At 39.2% G+C, this 21623-nt stretch overlaps 1 protein-coding gene and 1 pseudogene across 2 annotated transcripts in view; one reads left to right on the top strand and one right to left on the bottom strand.

The window, feature by feature from the left end:
- Positions 1-21623, top strand: part of crata (carnitine O-acetyltransferase a) — a 62337-nt gene that overhangs the window by 15765 nt on the left and 24949 nt on the right. The window lies entirely within an intron of this gene.
- On the bottom strand, positions 10786-20167 carry LOC145554303 (NACHT, LRR and PYD domains-containing protein 3-like; annotated as a pseudogene). Its single transcript, XR_014090319.1, has 7 exons — positions 20036-20167; positions 19148-19429; positions 16969-18717; positions 14423-14602; positions 13307-13480; positions 11383-11556; positions 10786-10873 (listed from the first exon to the last, which is right to left on the bottom strand). The product of XR_014090319.1 is annotated as an NACHT, LRR and PYD domains-containing protein 3-like (transcript).

Below are 21623 nucleotides of genomic sequence, written 5' to 3'. Positions count from 1 at the left end.
AGTTTATTGCAGCTTTAGGGAATGTTGCTGTTTCCACTCGGGTCGTTCAGGTTATTATTGCTTAAATATGTAAACTAACTGGCCCAGTTTCTTCATTTCAGTCTGATAAATTTAATTTAACTCTGAGCTAAAATATCCCCAGATTAGATCTAAACCTGGTCACTTTAGTTGTTTTTGTTCTAAATTATTTAACTTGACATTTAAGCAGAAACGACAAAACGTTATAATATAACCATCACTTGAATCTAAGGTCAGGTTTGTCTCTACTGGCTGAAGTTCAGATGTTTTCTAACATTTGGGTCATTAAATAAAATACAGAAATATATTATTTTTTTCCTTCAGTGACTGAATGTTCAGACGTTTGGTGAACTTCAGGTCCGAACATTAATCTTTATCTTCATTAAGCCCATATTTCTGTATTAAATATGCTTTTTAATGGTGGTGTGTGATATCCTAATGTCACGTTTTCATTACCTGTAGTGAAAAACCCAGGAAAGCTTCCTAACTGGTTTTAGGTTGTTTCTCTGTGATAAAGTTCCTGAAATAAACAATTGAAAATATGTGTGAAAGTGATGCAAGAAAAATAGCAGGTGAAACTAACAGATATAATTTAGTTAACTAATATTAATTTGCCTATTTAGTTTAATAATTATTGATAATCCTTAAACTATTTGAGTTTTTACTGTATTCCGCATTAATTTCCTGTCCAGCAGGGGGCGGTAATGCACTAGTACAGCTGGTCTAACACAAGAAGAAGAAGTGATTCGGCTCCCCAACCCGCCTGTTGGAGTAACGGACCGTAATGATGCCGGTGAACCTGAATGTTTTGTCGGAGGAGCGCGGCTGTTTAAGGTCGCTGTATTTATTTACCTGTAAATAAGTTTATTAGTTCCCTGATGAAGTTATTAGAGCCGCTTTTTGAGCTTTAGCGGATGTTCTAAGAAGCGGCGTTTTGTTCAGTTGCTGAACTCGCTGAAACAGCCGAGAAACAAAAATGGCGCCAGGAATCAGCAGCGGATTGAGACCGGGCTCGTCTGGTAATAAACACCCCCATGTTTTTACTCTGTCCCTCGTACAGAGGGTTTGGACTTTATGCTATTCAGAACCGATTCCTGGAGGTGCGAACTTTGTTGAAGTTTTAAATGTTACCGTATAGCTTTGTCTGTCACGTGTTAGCATTAGCATGTTAGCTGGTGCTAAGGCTATAAAGCTTTCCGGTGTTCTGATCACCGTCACTGTAGGAGGCGCTGTTGCATTTTAACACGATGCTAAATGCTAAAAATGTCAGCTTTCAAAAGGGCAGAGAACCAATGCAATAAATTACATTTAAGAAAAATCAGAAGAATGAAAAGTAACATCTGACCTCTAATGTTATGACTATTATGGATTAATAGACGGTCACAGAATATGATGCTGCTTATCATATACTGTAACTCATAGAAAATACTAAATATTTAATCCAAACTGTTTCTGCTCATTTTATCCTTGATATAATAAAAAGTGACAAAACAACATTAGTGGTCAGATAGTTACTTTTTATTCTTTGGAGGAAGAAGAAAATGAGCAGAAACTAATTTAGTAAAATATTTATTAAAGCTACAGTGTGATGACAATATATGATGAGCGCTATCATATTCTGGGATCATAGTTATGGCAAAGTGTTGTGTAAAACTGCAACATCGCCTCCTACTGTCACAATTTACGGCTTCCTTCACTTCCTCTGCTAGCGTCGCTAAAACTGCATAAAAGATTATGTAGTTTTGGTGTTTTAGACTATAATTCTAAAAAAAACACAGAAAGTCGACGTCATTAACAACTTCTGCTTCTGTTCACTGATCAGGTTGAAATTCTGCCAGAGGAATAATCCACCTACATGGGAGAAACCCAGACGAAGCAGTGAGTGGAGGAAGGAAATGACCGTCTGAGAAACCAACATGGCGTCAGGAATCAGATGGAGGATGGACACTGGGAGGATCTGCTGGACTCATCTAGAGGTCAGTGAAGCAGCTGCTGGAGCGGCGGACCAAGAAGACGTCTCAAGGTAAGAGCTGCTGTGGTTGGTGATGCTAAAGCTGCTGATGAAGGCCAAAGCGTCTGGCTGTGCTGGTTTGTTTTCTCTGCTGAGAATCGATGAGCTGATGAGGATTCTGCTGTGGTCATGTGACCTGGATGTTTGGATGCAGCCGGTATGTTGGAATCTGAAGTTCAAGTTTGAACATTAGCTTTGATTTTGCTGTAAAAAGGAAATATAAATGGCTGCTAACTTCTCTATATTTATGTATTTTATGAACTGAAATATATAAACATTAAGTGATTTAGTTTGGCTCTGCAGACAAATGTAAATATTGCACTGATGTTTTGTGGTCAAAATGAGGTTTTTCATTTAGATTTCAAAGATAAAAAACAGGATTTTAAATCTTGTTTTATTTACATCATCCTAAATTTTTTTTAAAAGTAAATCTAAATACTTGAGAAACTGGTTTCCATACTCGTCAGTATCATCTACTGCAGTTATTAATAGGAAACAACATTTATTAATATTCTACAACCAATTGTTGGTGCCGGAAGAACGCCCCATCTCATGTAATTTCATCTTTTCTACGCCCCATCTCATGTAATTTCATCTTTTCTACACGACGACTGTTAGAGGAGAGATTCAAACACTGTGGAGACATCTGCTGAACTACAGGTCAGAGGTCACAGAGGTAATGTTCAAGCTGTTTGATCCACAATCTGAGTTTTAGAATATAAGCTTGTAACTGTAGCACTCGGACTTTTATTTTGAAGTTAGTTGGTTACTTTCTTCACGTCTCTCTGACTCATATTTATATAAACTTGTACATTGTAGAGAAGAGATTTAGTTTCTGTAAGTACATTTTAAATATTGTTCCTTGTTCTTTTTCTTGGGTGAAAGCAGTAAATGTTTATTGTCACAGGCTGGCAAAGTCTGTAGCTTCATAGTGTTAGCATGAATAAGTTGAACATGTCTAGTTTGTCTTCTGATCTAAAACACGTCATTAAATCCAAGTGATTGACATTTTATTAGGTTAGTGTCAAATCCATGTTGTGGCCTTCAGCTCTACAGTCTTTAAGCTAAATATTCTAATTATTTTTTATATTAAAACATTTAGAATATGTACTCTAATGGAATAACTAACTTCCACCTCAGTATAGTTTCCCTGCATTAGCATAAGTTTCTGATATTTACTTGTTTTAAAGCAGTTATGAAAGAAAATGTAATGACGGAGAGTTTAATAAATAAATATGATTTTTTTTCTTCTGACACTGCTTTAGTAAAACAAGGTCAGTCCATTACCTACCAGAGAAGTTGAGGGTAATTAAAGTACTTCAGGAGGATCACACTTTGTTCATTAGCTATGGCACCTTTCTTCCGCAGGGGCGTCGTTTGAACTACTACTGCAAATAACTCCATGTTCCTAGAGATCATCCACTGACTCCTGTCTTTCTGTTTAACCTTGTGTTTTTAATTTTTAAAAAATGTGTTAACCCTTTCTGAGTTTTTATCCATCTTTCAGTGTTTTACATCAGAATCCACAGAAGTATGGTTTAGTACCTGGAACTGGACACTAATGGCCATCTGAAGGAGTTTATTTAAAGTGCCACATCAAGCCTTTCAGACAAACACACGAAAGCAAAACATGATAGATTTGCAAATGAACAGGATGTTCACATAAATAACTTTTCTCTTTTCTTCAGAGGGCTCTAGAAAATGGAGGAAGTACGATACCTGGGTGAGCTGGCATCCCACCCAATATGATGGCCATAAAATCGTTGCTCTACAAGTTTAAAGGTACAGTGTCACATTGTAGATTTGTCTGGTAATGGATAATTTTGAGCTAATGGTTGAGAATAGAATGTTTTGTCATTTTCAGCATGAATACTAAATGTTATATGGACTAAAAAGAAGTGGAGGTGCTGATCATTAGCTCTTGTCGAGATGAAGACTTGAAATCATCATATGGACTTAAACTGGTTGTCCATTTGCTGGCGTGAGCAATGTTCCACGCAGATTGCTCCATGCCGGAAAACCAAGGTAGGATAAGTTTGCTACCTAGTGTAACTGGTCCTCAATTCATAGAAGACTGGAGTTCAAGAAATGGAAACAATGGAGGTCAAAATGTTCTACACATATTGCCCACACAGGAAAACCAAGGTAGATAATTTGCTGCCTAGTGAACTGTCCTCAGTTCATAAAACGGAGTTCAAGGAAATGGAAAACGGAGGTCAAGATGTTCTACACTTATTGCCCAACAGAAAACCAAGGTAGGATAAGTTGCTACCTAGTGTAACTGGTCTCTTTCATAGAAGACTGGAGTTCAAGGAAATGGAAACAAGTACAACGAAGGTCAATATGTTCTACACATATTGCTCCATGCAGGAAAATCAAGGTAGGATAAGTTTGCTCCCTAGTGTAACTGGTCCTCAGTTCATAGAAGACTGGAGTTCAAGGAAATGGAAACAAGGGAGATCAAGATGTTCTACACTTGTTGCCCACACAGGAAAACCAAGGTAGGATAAGTTTGCTACCTAGTGTAACTGGTCCTCGTTTCATAGAAGACTGGAGTTCAAGGAAATGGAAACAAGTACAACGAAGGTCAATATGTTCTACACTTATTGCTCCATGCAGGAAAACCAAGGTAGGATAAGTTTGCTACCTAGTGTAACTGGTCCTCAATTCATAGAAGACTGGAGTTCAAGGAAATGTAAACAAGTACAACGGAGGTCAAGATGTTCTACACTTATTGCCCCACACAGGAAAACCAAGGTAGGATAAGTTTGCTCCCTAGTGTAACTGGTCCTCTTTTCATAGAAGACTGGAGTTCAAGGAATGTAACAAGTACAACGAAGGTCAAGATGTTCTAACTATTGCTCCATGCAGGAAACCAGGTAGGATAAGTTTGCTACCTAGTGTAACTGGTCCTTAGTTCATAGAAGACTGGAGTTCAAGAAAATGGAAACAATGGAGGTCAAAATGTCTACACATATTGCCCACACAGGAAACCAAGGTAGGATAAGTTGCTGCCTAGTGTTACTGGTCCTCAGTTATAGAAGACTGGAGTTCAAGGAAATGGAAACAACGGAGGTCAAATGTCTACACTTATGCCCACACAGGAAACCAAGGTAGGATAAGTTTGCTACCTAGTGTAACTGGTCCTCAATTCATAGAAGACTGGAGTTCAAGGAAATGTAAACAAGTACAAAACGGAGGTCAAGATGTTCTACACTTATTGCCCCACACAGGAAAACCAAGGTAGGATAAGTTTGCTCCCTAGTGTAACTGGTCCTCTTTCATAGAAGACTGGAGTTCAAGGAAATGTAAACAAGTACAACGAAGGTCAAGATGTTCTACACTTATTGCTCCATGCAGGAAAACCAAGGTAGGATAAGTTTGCTCCTAGTGTAACTGGTCCTTAGTTCATAGAAGACTGGAGTTCAAGAAAGGAAACAATGGAGGTCAAAATTTCTACACATATTGGTCACAGAGGTCACAGAATATGATGCTGCTTATCATATACTGTAACTCATAGCAAAATACTAAATATTTAATCCAAACTTTCTGCTAATTTCTCCTTTATATAATAAAAAGTGACAACAAAATTAGTGGTCAGATAGTTACTTTTATTCTTTGGAGAAAGAAGAAAATAGCAGAAACTAATTTATAAAATATTTATTAAAGCTACAGTGTGATGACAATATATGAGCGCTATCATATTCTGGGACATAGTTATGGCAAAGTGTTGTGTAAAACTGCAACACCGCCTCCTACTGTCACAATTACGGTTTACAGATTACGGTATAAACCGTGCTGTAATCTAGCGTCCCCCACTGCAGTGATAAGTACCAAACCAATAACTGTTAATGTTGATTCAATATTGGAAGCATGACCAACACAGAGTGAACGGCTCCTTCACGTCCTCTGCTAGCGTCCTAAAAGTTCACAAAAGATTATGAGTTTGGTGTTTTTTGACTATACTCTGAAAAGTGCAGAAAGTCAACGTCATTAAAACTTCTGCTGTATGCTGATCAGGTTGAAATTCTGTCAGAGGAATAATAACCTACATGGGAGAAACCCAGACGAAGCATGGTGTAGGAAGGAAATGACCATCTGAGAAACAAACATGGCGTCAGGAATCGGATGATGGACTCTGGGAGGATCTGCTGGACTCATCTAGAGTCATGAAGCAGCTTTGGAGCGGCGGACCGAGAAGACTGCATCTGGCAGTAGAGCACTGCCAAGAATGGTCAAAACCACTGTGTGTCCGTGTTCCCCTCTCACTCCCCTTGTGCCTAGCAGAGGTTTTCGTATTAAATGAAGTTGCTGACAGCCATGCAAATGCAATCAACTGTGAACACCGGCCTTTTGATTCTCATTCCTGTTGTAGCTAACCCATTTGCCTTCTGTTCACCTGTTACTAGTTCCAGGACCTGGACAAAACCCCTCAGTGTTATTAATGAGAATGATGAGATTAAGTATAAAACAGACATTAATGCTGAAAATGTCTAATGTTACAAAGTCACACAAATGGAACAAATTAGTGTGACATTCACCATCCAGCACTGAACACACTTAGCTCAACTTAGGGTAACACTTAGTCTGCATATCAAGTACAATTTCAGGGTAAATCTGATGCTATATGTCAACATTGCATGTCTGTTAAGCTCATCCAAGATTGTGTGATGGAATGCAGACCGAAGTGTTCTGCCAACGTGAAAACACTGAGCTTTACATAAGCATCAGTTTGTCATCATGACAAAGTTCAATCATTTGCACATGTAAAATTTTGGTCATATAGTATCACAGGCAGATGTTTATGGCATACTAAGTTGTTGTTGGCTCTTCTGAAATTGTCTTCTAATCTGAACTTTGTCATTAAACATTCTCAGTATTTAATCACAAATGCTGGAATACTGGCTAAAAAAAACCTGTTTCCAACATGTACTCCTTCAAATGGGGATGTAAATACATGTTGGTGTTGCAGTGCAATGGGCCATACAGTTAACATTTCGAGACATCTGTAGGTATTGTTCAGTTATAAAAGTATGTTTGGAGAAAGAATATTAAAACGATAATATATCTTATCCATTAAAATACATATTACATGTGTGTTAGGAGCACTGAAAAACTTAGTTTGGTTGAATTGATAATAAACGAAAAAATATGAATGATACATACATAGACTTTGTTAAACATGATCTTACTTGACATTCCTCCCACTCAAGATTTATCTTGAGATGGGAGAATGCACAACTTGATCAAAATAATAAAAACATGTTCCAGAGGGTCATGTACATAAAGTATTTTGTGAATAATAGTCAAACTAATTCATTTCACTGATTGCTTAAACACCCACAGTCACGCTATATGGACCCAGAGTCATGCTTGTTGGACCCAGAGTCACCTAATATGGACCCAGAGTCAGCATTGTTGGACCTAGAGTCATGCATATTGGACCCATAGTCATGCTATGTGGACCCAGTCATGCTAGTTGGACCCAGAGTCATGCTATGTGGACCCAGAGTCATCATGTGGACCCAGAGTCATGCTATGTTGGACCCAAGTCATGCATTTGACCCAGAGCATGGCTATTTGGACCCAGACATGCTAGTGGACCCAGATCATGCTATGTTGGATCACCAGACCAATCACGTATTGGACCCAGATCCCATGTGGACCCAGAGTCACGCTATGTTGGACCAGAGCACGCTATGTTGACCAAGATCCGCATGTGACCCAGATCACGTCACGCTATGTTGGACCCAGAGTCACGCTAGTTGGACCCAGAGTCACGCTATGTGGACCCAGAGCACGTATGTGGACCCAGAGTCACGTTATGTGGACCCAGAGTCACGCTATGTTGGACCCAAAGTCACGCTATGTTGGACCCAGAGTCACGCTATGTTGGACCCAGAGTGATGCTATATTGGAGTGGTAGTGACACCATTCCACATCACAATACAGGACTTAAGAAACTACAGATGATTTATCATATTTATCAGCAATACTATTATCAGTAGTCCCTCCTAATAAAAGTTGGAGTTTAACTTTCAGACACATGATAAAGAATTTAAAACGTGAAGTTTTGGATTATTTAATGCAAAACACAATTGGCCCCCGACCCCCACTTTGAGCATCCCTGTTGAATCTATGAAGCGTGATAGAAACACAGTTTGTGGAGAACTCTGCCCCTGGTGGACATTAAAGCAGTCATTCTGCATGTGGATTTAACTTAACGAAAGTTAATGTCACTGAAAGCCAAAGGTTGTAGTATTTAAAGTTTTACTTTATTTCTCTTTATGGCCAGAATGTTTGAGATTATCGGTTAAAAAACAAGCCCAGGTTTCACTGCTAATTCATGAATATTTAGATGACAATATTTTCAAAATGTCCAGAATGAATCTGTTTTATATGCTACAAAGTTTTAATATGTAAATTTACCAATAAAAATATTTAAAAGTTCTATTCTTTATTTTTAAGTTAATCCTTTAAAAAGAAGAATAAAAGTTTGGAGTTAACTTCAGACACACATGATAAAGAATTAAAAACTAAGTTTTGGATTATTTAAAGCAAAACTGTTGAAATAATTATAACAATATAACATATTTGATGTTTCTGATTCCAACACCAATACAAACACTCACTGCCATTAATATGAAAACATTAGAATCTCTCATTCTCAGTTTTAATTCTATCTATTTACATTGTGTCTTTATGAAAAGTATTTATTGTTAGATATTTAGAAGAAAAAAACCAACCAGAACATATGAGGCTGAAACAAATCGATGTTCTTCAGTTTAATAAAAACCAAAACCATACAGATTTTCAGAAGATGAAGGACAACAAACAGGATGAGAACCAACCAATGATTGACTCCCTGTAGATCAATCAGGTTGATCTTAATCTGCTCCGTAGACAGGCAGAAAAAATGGAGATAGAGCGACACCCAGCGGCGACACGCAGTACTGGCAGTGGTTAAACAGAACCAGGTTCGTTTTATCTGATTACTACCTAATTGAGATATAAACATTATGAAGCTACTATTAATCACTGTTTATACATATTTCCTATATATTTAAAGTATCGTTAACTGGAAGCTGATTGTTCTCTCAAAGAATAATATTTTATTAATTATTTAATCTCATGCAAAGAACAAACCAGAAGCAGATTATATTTATTCAGTTCAAACATCAATTCCTCTTCTGCCCTCAAGTTTACAAATCACTAATGTAACAATGTGAACAAACATGTTATATCTTTACAATTAGTCTAATTCTGTAGTTATCGTTAGTGATCAGATTATACATTATTAAGCAATAGTTTGCCAGCTGGTATCTTTCTGTCAGCAAGATATCAAACAAGCTTGAAGTGAAAATGACAGGACTTCCTGGATCGCTCTGTTTAATTAAATTGATTACAGTCTTAATCTGAGTGACTATTTTTACAGTACTTTATAAAAGCAAATGTTGATATTAAAGCCCAGAACCTCCCACGTAATGTATTACTAAATGATATGTTACTGTGATGCAGTGGCATTGTGTGCGTACAGCAGCGGACGTACATAAAGCTGCTTCCATTGGCCCCACCCCCGATGACGTGATCCGAGCTGCAGTCACATAATTTTTACAACTTGTTTAAACTTGCTAGAAATAAAACTATTTAAAAACTGTATGCATTAAAAGTCTCATAAGTTGATCAATAAAACATCAAACCAGGAATAAAAAAAGTAAAACACAAAAACAATCAAGTCTGTGGGACACCAGGTCTAAACTGGTTCAACTGTTCTGTGATGGAAGCTGAAGTTTCTCTGCAGTTCCAGTAAAGCATCTTTTATCTGTGGAGCTTGAGGAACATTTCCTGTCAGCAGAAAAGAAGCAGCAGAGAAAAGAGTTGAATGTCTTTCATGATTCAGAGCTGAACTGAAATGATTCCCATGTTCCATCTCAGACCATTTCTGGTTCCAGAGAAAATGAACCAAGAGAAAAAAGATCAACTTTCCAGTTGAATCCAGTTCAGATCAAAACTCCATGAAGCCTCTAAAGGAGCCCAGTTTGAATCGGATCTTATTGATCCACAGAGACAAACAACATCAACACTAAATGACAGACACTGGAGGTCAGAGTCATCATCAGACCAGTCAGAGTCCTTAGATCAAACTGCTGCAGCTTCAACCTCTGAGGATCAGCAGGACACAGAGACCGTTCCTACTTACAGAGATCCGAACCTGCAGAGAGAAAAGGATCAATCAGTGAGTTTCCAGCCTCTCTCCTGCAGCAGTCATGACGCAGCACATCCAGTAGACGGTTCCAGGCTGCAGTCAACGATCTCAGAGCTGTGACCAAGATGAACCTGATCACTTGTTTCCTGTTGAACTGAGAGAACAAGCAGATCTGAGATCAGATCTGCTGCACCACAGTCTGATGAATGAGACCACTGTCTCTAGACATCTGGACGGCTGGACGCTGGAGTCCAGCTGGACGTCCTGAGACATGGACACAGCAACAACACCATCTTCACACCAACACAAACACAGAACACAGCAGCTGCTCTGATTGGCTGGTTGCTGTCTCTGTGTCCAATCAGAAGCCTGAACCATTCTCCTCCCACTGAGAAGCTGCAGCTTTACTGGAACACTGGAGCTTTGCTCTGATGCTAACTGGGTTAGCTCAACATGCTGACAGCAGCTGGACTCACTACAAACATTTACTTACTTAAAGTCTCTACAAGATCCTCAGCTCTGAACATCTGAAGCCTTCAGGTTGTTTCTCTCAGTCCATTCTGTCAGACGGAGGCTGTTGGACTTCAGAGCTGAGGCAGAAAATCACAGCTGATCTTGACAACCTGCAGCTGATCAACCTGAATAAAGAATAAAATGAGCTGAAGCCAACAGGATGCAGGTGAACCAGTCCAACAGAACCAGTTAAAGATTCTCATGAATATTAAAGCCAACAACTGCTGCTTCAATAAAGACTGCTGACTTCAGAACCAGAACAAACCTGGTACTGGGTCATGATGTGTTGGAGGATTTTAGTCAGTAAAATCATTCCAGGTTCTGATCAAAGTGTTGAAGCATCAATCATTGATTATAGATTTGTTCCTGTCAGATTCCAGGAATTCCCTTTTCTAGACTGGGTTGAATGACCTTTGACCTGCTTGACCTGAGGGGGATTTCTACACAATGGGGGTCCGAATGCTGTCCTGTTCTGACCCGAGATCAGCAGGTCCAACTCAGAGGGACTAAATTAAACTCTGGATCCATGAACAAACTCAGAAAATATTTATTAGATCAGAAGAAATGAACTTTGATTTATGATCAATTATAGATAATTATTCACTGAAATATCAATAATTATATAATTACAAACCCCAATGTTTCCAGTCTGCAGCCTTCAGTCTGTAGAAAACCACAGAGCTCCTTCAGTCCAGAACCTTCCAGGTTGGTTTCAATCAGTTCCAGATATGTCAGATGGGTCGGGTTGGACTTCAGAGCTGAGAACAGAGACGTCCAGCTGGTCTCTGACAACCTGCAGCTCTCCAATCTGAATAAAGAATAAAAGATGAGCTGAAGCAACAGGATGCAGTTAAAACTGAAATATGAACAAATAAATAATAAAATGTAGAAAATTAATTTCCCTGAATGTAAAAGAAACTTGATGAACTGATTCTAACATCTGATCCAGTCAAACTGGGTTAAAGAGTCCAAACCAGCAGAACCAGAACATTTGATCAACAAAGAAACTCAAAGTTTTTCTAAAAGTTTCTCAGGATCTTAAACTCAGTCGGGTGTTTTTCTCCCTCCATGTTTCCTTCCAGGCCCGTCTCCATCATTTATCATCAGATATTTTATGTCTCCAGTTTTTGTTCATTAATCTATTAATGATGTTTTTCTGGCTGGCTGTATTTTAACTGCAGCTCGTTGCCAAGTATGACATGGAAACGGTTCATTTCAATCCGTCTAATTCAGAGTTTTACAACATCCATTACAGCTCAGATTCTGAAAGTTGATCATTTTCTCATTTTGTGCTGATTCAGTTTCTGAACCATCAACTAGAAAATATTGATCCTTTTCTCTGTCAGACTGATGTGGGTCATTTAGTTCCAGTTCTGAATCCTTCATCAGAGACGCTGCAGAAATGGGAACATTATCATAAAGAACAACCTGATGAGTCATTTTTAAATCTATTTTCCAGGTGAACACATGAGAATGACTCAGTGAACTGCTGGAGCTTGTTGCACACAAAGCTTTACAAAGGTAAGATCTCATTTCCTGTCCTACAAAATAAGAGCTGAATCAAGATGTTTGAACTGAAGGACTTTAACACCATAACCTTCACAAAGTCAGTATTTAATGAATGATCTTTGTATTATTTCTGTCTCCTTCATGTCCAGGAGACTGTGGTCATCCTGATAGAGTCTGACTGTCAGAACAAACTCAGATTTCCTCTGGAAGCTGCTCTCAGTGGTTTGGAGGACGACTGACTTGTCATTTGCTCCATCAGTGGAATTGACACTAAATGGAAACTCATCACTTGCTTCCATGTTGTTTTGCTTCCTGCCAACATCAAACTCCTGCCTGAGCTGCAGCTCCATATGAGCAGGCAGTCGAGTCCCCAGAAAGCTTCCCTGGTTCTAGGAACCATTTCATCCAGAGTTGGTCGACTTTCTCTGTCAGACTGTGAACCTTTAGTCTGAGCATGTGCAGAACCTCTCCTAACACACCTGGTCCAGATTCATGTGCTGCAGCCTCTGCTGGTTCTGATGTCTGGACCAGAATACTCATGTCCTGAAGAACCTGCAGCCTGTTGAGCTCAGAGAAAAACTCAGTGCTCTGGATTATTTCAGACGAAGCTGAAGTTGGTTTCTGATTGAGCTTCAGATCCAGGAAATGGATAAAGGGCGATTCCACCTAATTATTCACTACAACCAGCATCTTTAATCTGCTCTAGTCAATCATTAAAACACCTGGACTCTTTAAACCTGGACTGGATGATTATCAACTAATAGCAGAAAATTTAAAGCTAAATGTGGGATTTGAGGATCTTCAATAAAGGGAGATTTTCATTCTCTGTGTTTCTGCTTGACCTGAGGAGGATTTCTACACACTGGGGGTCCGAATGCTGTCCTGTTCTGACCTCAGATCAGCAGGTCCAACTCAGAGGGACTAAATTAAACTCTGGATCCAGGAACAAACTCAGAAAATATTTATTAGATCAGAAGAAATAAACTTTGATTTATGATCAATTATAGATAATTATTCACTGAAATATCAATAATTATATAATTACAAACCTCAATGTTTCCAGTCTGCAGCCTTCAGTCTGTAGAAAACCACAGAGCTCCTTCAGTCCAGAACCTTCCAGGTTGGTTCCGGTCAGTATCAGTTCTGTCAGATGGGTCGGGTTGGACTTCAGAGCTGAGAACAGAGACGTCCAGCTGGTCTCTGACAAACTGCAGCTCCACAATCTGAATAAAGAATAAAAGATGAGCTGAAGCCAACAGGATGCAGTTAAAACTGAAATATGAACAAATAAATAATAAAATGTAGAAAATTAATTTCCCTGAATGTAAAAGAAACTTGATGAACTGATTCTAACATCTGATCCAGTCAAACTGGGTTAAAGAGTCCAAACCAGCAGAACCAGAACATTTGATCAACAAAGAAACTCAAAGTTTTCTCTGAGCAGCAGCCTGGATGAGCTGAGCTATTTCTGCTGGTTCTGATCATCAGCTGGAGACCCGACTTGGTAACCGGATCAGAACCACTCAGTTTATCCATGAATGGCTTTGGGTTCTTCTTAAAGCTGCTGAAATCAATGGAGGCCATTTTTTCCTCAGGAGACGAGACCTGATGAAGCTTCATCACAGAGACGAGGCTCCAACCGACTGAAGAGGACGGTTCCTCTCTGACCCGGCCCAACAGAACCACAGCTTCAGGACAGAGGGAGGAACCTGCTGCTGCTGCAAACCTCACTGTCTTTCAGCTCATCTAGATTTGCTTTTCTACAATCTGTCACTTCTTAGATGTTTCATTAATGGTGATCTGAACTGGTCAGTGTTTGTGGCTCGACTGGAGGATCAACATTTCATTCTGGATGTAAATATGAGAATCAGAAATAAAACCATCTGAATCTTTACCAACCAAACTGAAACATCTCCATCATTAATTAACTTGATTTGGATTATTTTACTCAGTTTGTTCATCAGTCAGAAACATTTTAAAAACTGAAAAGGTTCAATAATCTCAAAGTCTGAAATGAGAAAATAATTTATTTATAAGGTCAAACTGTTTGAAATTAGAATCTGACATTTAAACAAGTTGTTTTAAAATATTACAACTAAATATTAATTAAACTAAGGATTAAAGTATCAATGAATGATTTTATTGGATAAAAGGAGAAAACAAACCTCAGTTTCTTCACTTTACTGACTGAACTCTCCAGGATCTCAGACACATTCTTCATATCAGAGTCTCCACCTCCATACATGTAGATCTCATTTATTTCCAGTTCAGTCAGATCTGGGTTGGACTTCAGAGCTGAAGCCACAACTTCACATTCAGCCTTTTGGATTGAACAGCCACCAAGTCTGTGATGAGAGAAGAAATAAATTCACTTCTAATGAAATCAATCTGGATCATAAACAGACTAAAATATGATAACAGTGATGTCATCATGATGTCATCATCTGATCAACATCTGATCTTTTATTTACTGAGTTTGACCCGACAGAGAGTCTGTGCGGCTCCTGACTAAAGTCCAGGTTCTGGTTCTGGTTCTGGTCCAGGCTTCATGTCCTCAGACCTTCAGCTCAGTCAGATGTTGAAGATCTTCTATCATCTGTGAAGGAAAGTTCAGTTTCTCTGCAGCATCAGAGCCTCAAAGGAGCTGCAGCAGCTGATGAAGAGGCTGACTGAGCTGGATGAAGGAAACTACTGGAGATGATGGAGAGGAGGAGGAACTGCTCACAGCTCTGACTTGGACTAGACCGTTTGGCTCCTTGAGATCTTCCACCAAGCAGGAAGTGAGTTATAAATGAAGTGAGCAGAGCAGGAAGTCCAGCCTGCTGTGGACCTCTGGCATCTCTGGGTTTGTTTAGCCCATATCTGCTGCTGCAGCATCTAGAATCCTCCTCATCATTAATAATAGTAGCATATTCTATAGAAACGTGGCTCCCAGCAGCAGATGATTAAATGATGCCTGTGACGGCCAAATCCATGGCCACACTTTGAAGTCGGTAACTTTTATGCACAATTTGTTTTTCATTCAAACACAACACTTTAGTTTCGGTAAAACATTTATTAGTTGATTTGGATACATTTGTTCTTTATGTTGGCAGCACATTTAGTTAGCATGTGTATTTGTATCAACTTAAGTTTAATTTGTTTGCTTGAGACTGACCTTTTCTTTGTGTTTTGCCGGTACTTACCAGCCTTGGCGTGGCCAGACAAAAGATGGGGGCCAGGGCTCAGCAGGCTTAAATGCTGATTGGACTACACCACTAGTTCCTGCTGGCAGGGGAAATTTGTAGTTTCTTTGTTTAGATAAGTTTTGTATTTAAGTAAATATTAGTATTTAAACTTTAATATTTTTGATTTTCATTTTGAGAGTCTTTAGTTTAGCCAAACTTAGCTGTACTGTTATTTGTTTTTGTGTTTGTAATTGTATTCTGTTTAGTTACCCCTATTGTGTCTTAATTGGTCTGATCAGCCAGTATATAAACCCCTGTGTGTCATTTCTTTGTTAGGTCAGTTATGTTTGTTTGTGCAGCCAGTTTGTTTACTTTTTTGCCTGAGTTCAGTTTTGTTTCTTTGACCTCTTTTATGAGCTCAGTTCATCTTTTTGTCCTTTTATAATCTTTGGGTTAAAATAAAAAACCCTATTTTTCTAATTAATATCCTGTGACTCCTCCTGTTTTAACTCGGTCCATCACAATGCCACAGAGGAAACTGGGAGCAGACCAGACACATGATGCTCCCAGTTGTGGGTGAAGTAGTGAAAGTTCTCCAGGAACTGAAGAGGCTGGGATGTCTAAAGAGGTGAAGCTCATGTCTCTGCAGTGGTCTGTCTGTCCATCGTCTCAGAGGTTTGGATGTCAGAAGAAATTGTTGCTAAACTCCTAAAGAGCTGAAGAGCAAAACCCCTGGAGGAGACGGAGCGTTTGGGTCCAGCAGCATCTTCATGGTGAAGCAGTGAAAGTTCCCCAGGAACTAAAGAGGCTGGGATGTCTAAAGAGGTGAAGCTCATGTCTCTGCAGGTCTTCATGGAGGACAGCAAACAGCTTCAACAAAGGCTGCAGAAGAAGAGTTGATTAGGAAAATGGTTCCAGCTCTGGAAGCAGATTCTCAGAGCTTTGGGAGGATCTGACAGAAATCAGGACTTTTTCTGGAACCAGACAACAATCACCACATTTTGGTCTCAATTACAAACTCAGAGGAAACTAGTGGGAGGAGGAAGAGGTGAGGATGATGACGGGATGAAGAAGATCAACACTTTTCACAAAGTTTATAATTAATGCAATGGTTTATTTTAATGGTTCAACTTTCCATCAAATCTAAACAATTATTTTTAAAAAACAGTCAAAGATCCTAAAAGGTGAATTATGGAGAAGCAGCTCAATGAGTGAAGAGGAGATTAAAGTATAAAACGTCTCTCTGGCTGATTGGATGTTGAAGAAAACAAACATTTTCTAGAGTTCAGGGTTTTCTATTCATTTCAACCTTAAAACTGATAAAAAGTTAAATATTTTAAAAAGATCAAAATGTCTAAAAACCAGAAGCTGCAGCTGTGCTGGATGAACTGAATGTTTAGATGTTTGGATGGCTGAAATCATCCAGAGGATGAAGGAAGTGGTTAAAGGTCAAAAACTTCCAGAATCAACTTGAAGAAAGAAGAAGAAACAGGAGGATAATAGTGCTGAGGCAGCATTCACACAATGAAAACATCTGGACTCACCAAGCCTTTCTGCAGTTCCTTACAGCTGGAATCAGTCTCAGTCATCCACCATCTGATGTGTTGTACTTCTCCAGGTCCAACTCATCCAGAACCTCTGACATCTGCAGCATGAAGGCCAGAGCTGAACAGTCAGTCACTGAGAGCTCCTTCCCTGAATCCAGCAGCCGTTGGATCTCCTGATAAAATGAGACGTCGTTCATCTCCACCAGACAGTAGAAGATGTTGATGCTTCTGTCAGCAGAGATTCTATTAGTGTTCATCTCCTTCAGGTTGGTGATGATTCTCTGGATGGCTTCTGGACTGTTCTCTGTCTGACCCAGAAGATCTTCTAAGAGTCTCTGGTTGGACTCCACAGTGAGACCATGAAGGAAGCGGACAAACAGGTCCAGGTGGCCATTTTCACTGCTGAGGGATTTCTCCATGACTTTCTTCATGAACTCATCTGGAGATGTTTCTTTGTATTCTTCTCCCAGGATCGTCTGGATCGCCTCTGACCTCCTGCTGGTGAAGCAGTGGAGCATGTAGACGGCATCCAGAAACTCCTGGATGCTCAGATGAACAAAGGAGTAGACGGAGATGTTGCGCGTTCCTCTCTCCTTTTTAAACATCTGAGTGAAAACTCCTGAGAACAACGCAGCATCTTTGATGTTGATGCCGCACCGTTTGAGGTCTTTGTCATAGAAGATCAAGTTTCCCTCCAGCAGCTGATCTAAAGCCAGACTACCTAGAGACTCAATCAGCTTCTTGTTCTCTAGAGCTTCTTGAGCTCCTTCTTTATACTTTTCCTCCTTGATTGTGAACTGAAGCAGCAGGAACTCTATGTACATCTCAGTCAGGGTCTTGGGCAGCTCTCCTCCCTCTCTGGTCTTCATCATTTCCTCCAGAACTTTAGCAGTGATCCAGCAGAAAACTGGGATGTAGCACATATGTGGAGACTTTTTGATTTCTGGATGTGGGAGATGACCCTGCTGGCCTTCTCCTCTTCATCTCTGAATCTCTTCCTGATGTACTCCTCCTTCTGGGGGTCAGTGAACCCTCTGACCTCTATGGCCCTGTCAATAGATGTATCTGAGATCAAACTGGCTGCTGCAGGTCATGTGGTTATCCAGAGGAGAGCAGAGGGAAGCAGTTTTCCTGTGATGAGGTTTGTCAGCAGAACATCCAGTGAGGTGGACTTTGAAGGGTTAGTCAGGACGGGATTCTTCTTGAAGTCCAGAGGAAGTCGACTTTCATCCAGACCATCAAAGATGAACAGAACCTGAAACTTTTTAAAGCTGTGGAATTCTGTGTCTTTAATTTGATCAAAGAAGTGATGAATCAGTTCCACCAAGCTGAAAGTTTCTTCTCTCAAGTTATTCAGCTCTCTGAAAGTGAATGGAAATATGAAGTCGATGTTCTGGTTGGTTCTGCCTTCAGCCCAGTCCAGAGTGAACTTCTGTGTTAACAGTGTTTTTCCAATGCCAGCTACTCCCATGGTCAGCACTGTTCTGATCCGTTGCTTTCTACCAGGATTGGGTTTAAAGAAGTCTTCCAGGTTTATTTTTGTTCCTTGATTACTGGATGCTGTTTTAATCTGTCTGACCTCATGTTCCTGGTTGACCCCTGCAGTTCCTCCTTCTAAGATGTAGAGCTCTGTGTAAATATCATTCAGAGAGGTTTTCTCTCCACGTATTGCATTGCCTTCACAGATAGATTGGAACGTGTCCAGAAGATACTCTTTGAGGTCATGTTCACATCGATCATCAAAATCTGAACAAAGAGATAAAAACACAAGATGAAACACTTGAAAAAATGAAGACTCAATTGATTGAATTTTAATTTGATTGTTTCTTTATCAGGATGTTTAAACAAAGAACTCATTCAAATTATAGACCATGAGGAGGATTTCATTCAGAAGAAACATGAAACATTCAAATCATGAAACATTCCAGTCATGGAGCTTTATGGTACCGCTTTGCTTGTTAATAAATTGACTGGACTACAAACATCATGCTGAACATTCAAAGTGTTTTCACACTAAGAGTCGCCTCCTGCCAATCTACAGGAAAACTTTTCTATAGTTTCTGACCTACAGCCCAGCAGGTGGAGTGCAACCATAATGCTCCATTTATTTTTGTTATAATTAGTCACTGTTGGAAGAGTTCATTTCCACCCAGTAATGATTGGTGAAGGGACTAACCTAAATCAGAGGAGTCGGAGGACAAACTCAGCTGGTTGGACAGGGTAGGATCTATGTTGAGAAGACGTTTGATCATTAATCTACTGGCCCTCTGTCCTTTCTTCATCACAGCATCGATGGTGTCCCGGGCCTTGTTTGCTCTGGTTTGGTTCTTTTGAAGAATTTCTTCTTTCTCTGAACGTTTAAAGATGCCATCTACCTCAAGGCCATCGAGGACCTTATTCAGGATTTCCTCAGAAACTCTTTCCACAAACTCAATGCGAACCTTGGAAAGTATTTTCTCTGCAGGCAGAAATCAGAAACATAATTAATTCAAACTGATGTCTAAGAGAAAAATGTGATGAAGTTCAACTATTCATGCTGCTCCATCCAGAGATTCAGAGTCTGTTGATCAGCTCCTCAGGTCTAAACCTGTTGTTGTGTTTCTGCCTAATATCTGAGTGACGACCACTGATTCTGTCTACATGAGACCAAATGAAGCTTTTCGTTAGGAAAAAAGGAAATTATGATATTATTGGTGAATATTGTGATGAAAATATTGACTGATTAACATTTTCATCACTTTTCTTTCTTCATCTCCATCTCTAAACTTAAGCATATCTGACACCAAGTGTTGGAATAAAAGACACAGAATGTCTGACATATATTATTAATAAATGATGTGATTACTGGATAAGTTAATCAGTGTATATAGTAAATATTCCTGAAGTATCAGAGCTGCTGGCCTGTTCTTCACTTCGGTTCCTTTTAGTTTCACCAGAGCTTCACTGAACAGGAAGCATGAAAACAAAGACACTGAGGCTGAGCTTCATCACATGGCAGCAACACAGGCTGTGATTGGTCAGTTTGTTCCTTTAAGATTCTTCATTTCTGCTTCTGATCACTTACCAAAATCCTCTTCCTGTTTCTCTGCCATCTTTTACCTGGAAAACATGAAGATTCGTTATGTTTCAGACTTTATTTCATGAATAGTTTATTTTATGCAGTTGGAATGGGAACTATAAATACCCTAAAAATACTTATTTAAAACATACAAGCACAGACCCCTAAAAAAAACATTTATGTAATCATGAAAGCTACAATGTCAGAGCATACTATTAAAAAAACATCTGTGGTATAAAAATACATTTATCACATCTTTCTTTACAAGAAATGACGTTCCTGACTGTTCATCTGATTTCCTTCAGGTTGAAACATCTTCAGCTCTTGCGTTTTACCATCTGACTGTAATGTATTGCTGCTGCCACTAGGTGGCAGTATCAGCTGCAGAAACTCCTCTAGTTCTCTGCTATTCTGGCTTGAAAAGCCCAACTTGGGTTCCCAGATGGCTAAACAACAACTTAACACATTTGCTACAGTTTTACTAGAAAACTAAAAGAAACACTGCAGCCATTTGGGTCAAAGGTCAAAATCCTGCCACCAACCCAAAGAGGAAAAGCTGCAGTGATTCTAAAGAAAGTCTCAGTTCATTTATATTACATAAACACAGACATTTAGCACTGAACCAAAAATAAAGATTAACAACAAGTAGATTTATTTACTTCACCAGGAACTTTGATTTGTTTCATTAAAACAAGTTCAGACTAAAGGAGAAAATGAAGGCTGGGAATATCAGTGAAAGATTTCAGTGATTAAAATATTAAACATTTAAACAGTTACTATTAAAAGTAAATTATTACTGTGACTGAACCAATAATTATGCAAATATTTGCTAAATTATTTTAAAAACTCAGAAATAGAGCGATGGTTGGAGTGGAGGAAAGTTTTCTTGGTATAAAAGAAACTTAAACATCTGAGCTTTCACAACCAAATCTCAGAGTTTTAGTTAACTTTTTATTTGTAAGGTCAAAATGTCAAAAATATAAAGAAATAAAAAATAAAACAAAACATTTGATCCAAAATGGCTGACTTCCTGCTGGGTGTGTAAATCGGGTCCAATAGTTTTTACCGGTTTTAATGTTTTAACTGTTCAGGTCTAAATAACAGCTGTGGATGTTTTTAAATACTCTAGGGGGCGCTGTGTTGCTATGTCACCATAATCACTGATTATTGATCAATAATTGATTGAAATATGATCAGCTGTCCTCTGTCACCACAGACTGATTCAATCTACTGATAAAAGCCCAGATAAATCCTCTCTGATCAATAAATTATTGACTTCTTATTGAAATATTTTCCATCCACCAACCAGAACCCATATATCTCAGCCGGGCCACAAACACTCAGAACCTACTGGTACCAGTTTGACTCCACTATAAAACTGGGAGCAAACTCAGCTGGTTGTCTGAGTTACAGATGACAACTCAGAGAAAATCAGAGTTCCTGCTTGAAATCAGGAGCTGCAGCTCTGAACCAGAACCAGGCCCAGTTCTGGTTCTGTCCAGCCGCTCAAAGAGAAAAAACCCAGTCAGGACTGGAAACCAGTAGAAAGTGGAGTTAAAACTCCCCTTACACAGACCATCTGATAGACAAATTG

This window comes from Poecilia reticulata, chromosome 12 (genome assembly GCF_904066995.2).
Source record: "Poecilia reticulata chromosome 12, P_reticulata-male-v2, whole genome shotgun sequence".
Taxonomy (NCBI): Eukaryota; Metazoa; Chordata; class Actinopteri; order Cyprinodontiformes; family Poeciliidae; genus Poecilia; species Poecilia reticulata.
Note: the sequence above shows the minus strand (reverse complement) of the source record. Positions and strands in the feature narration are given on the sequence as shown.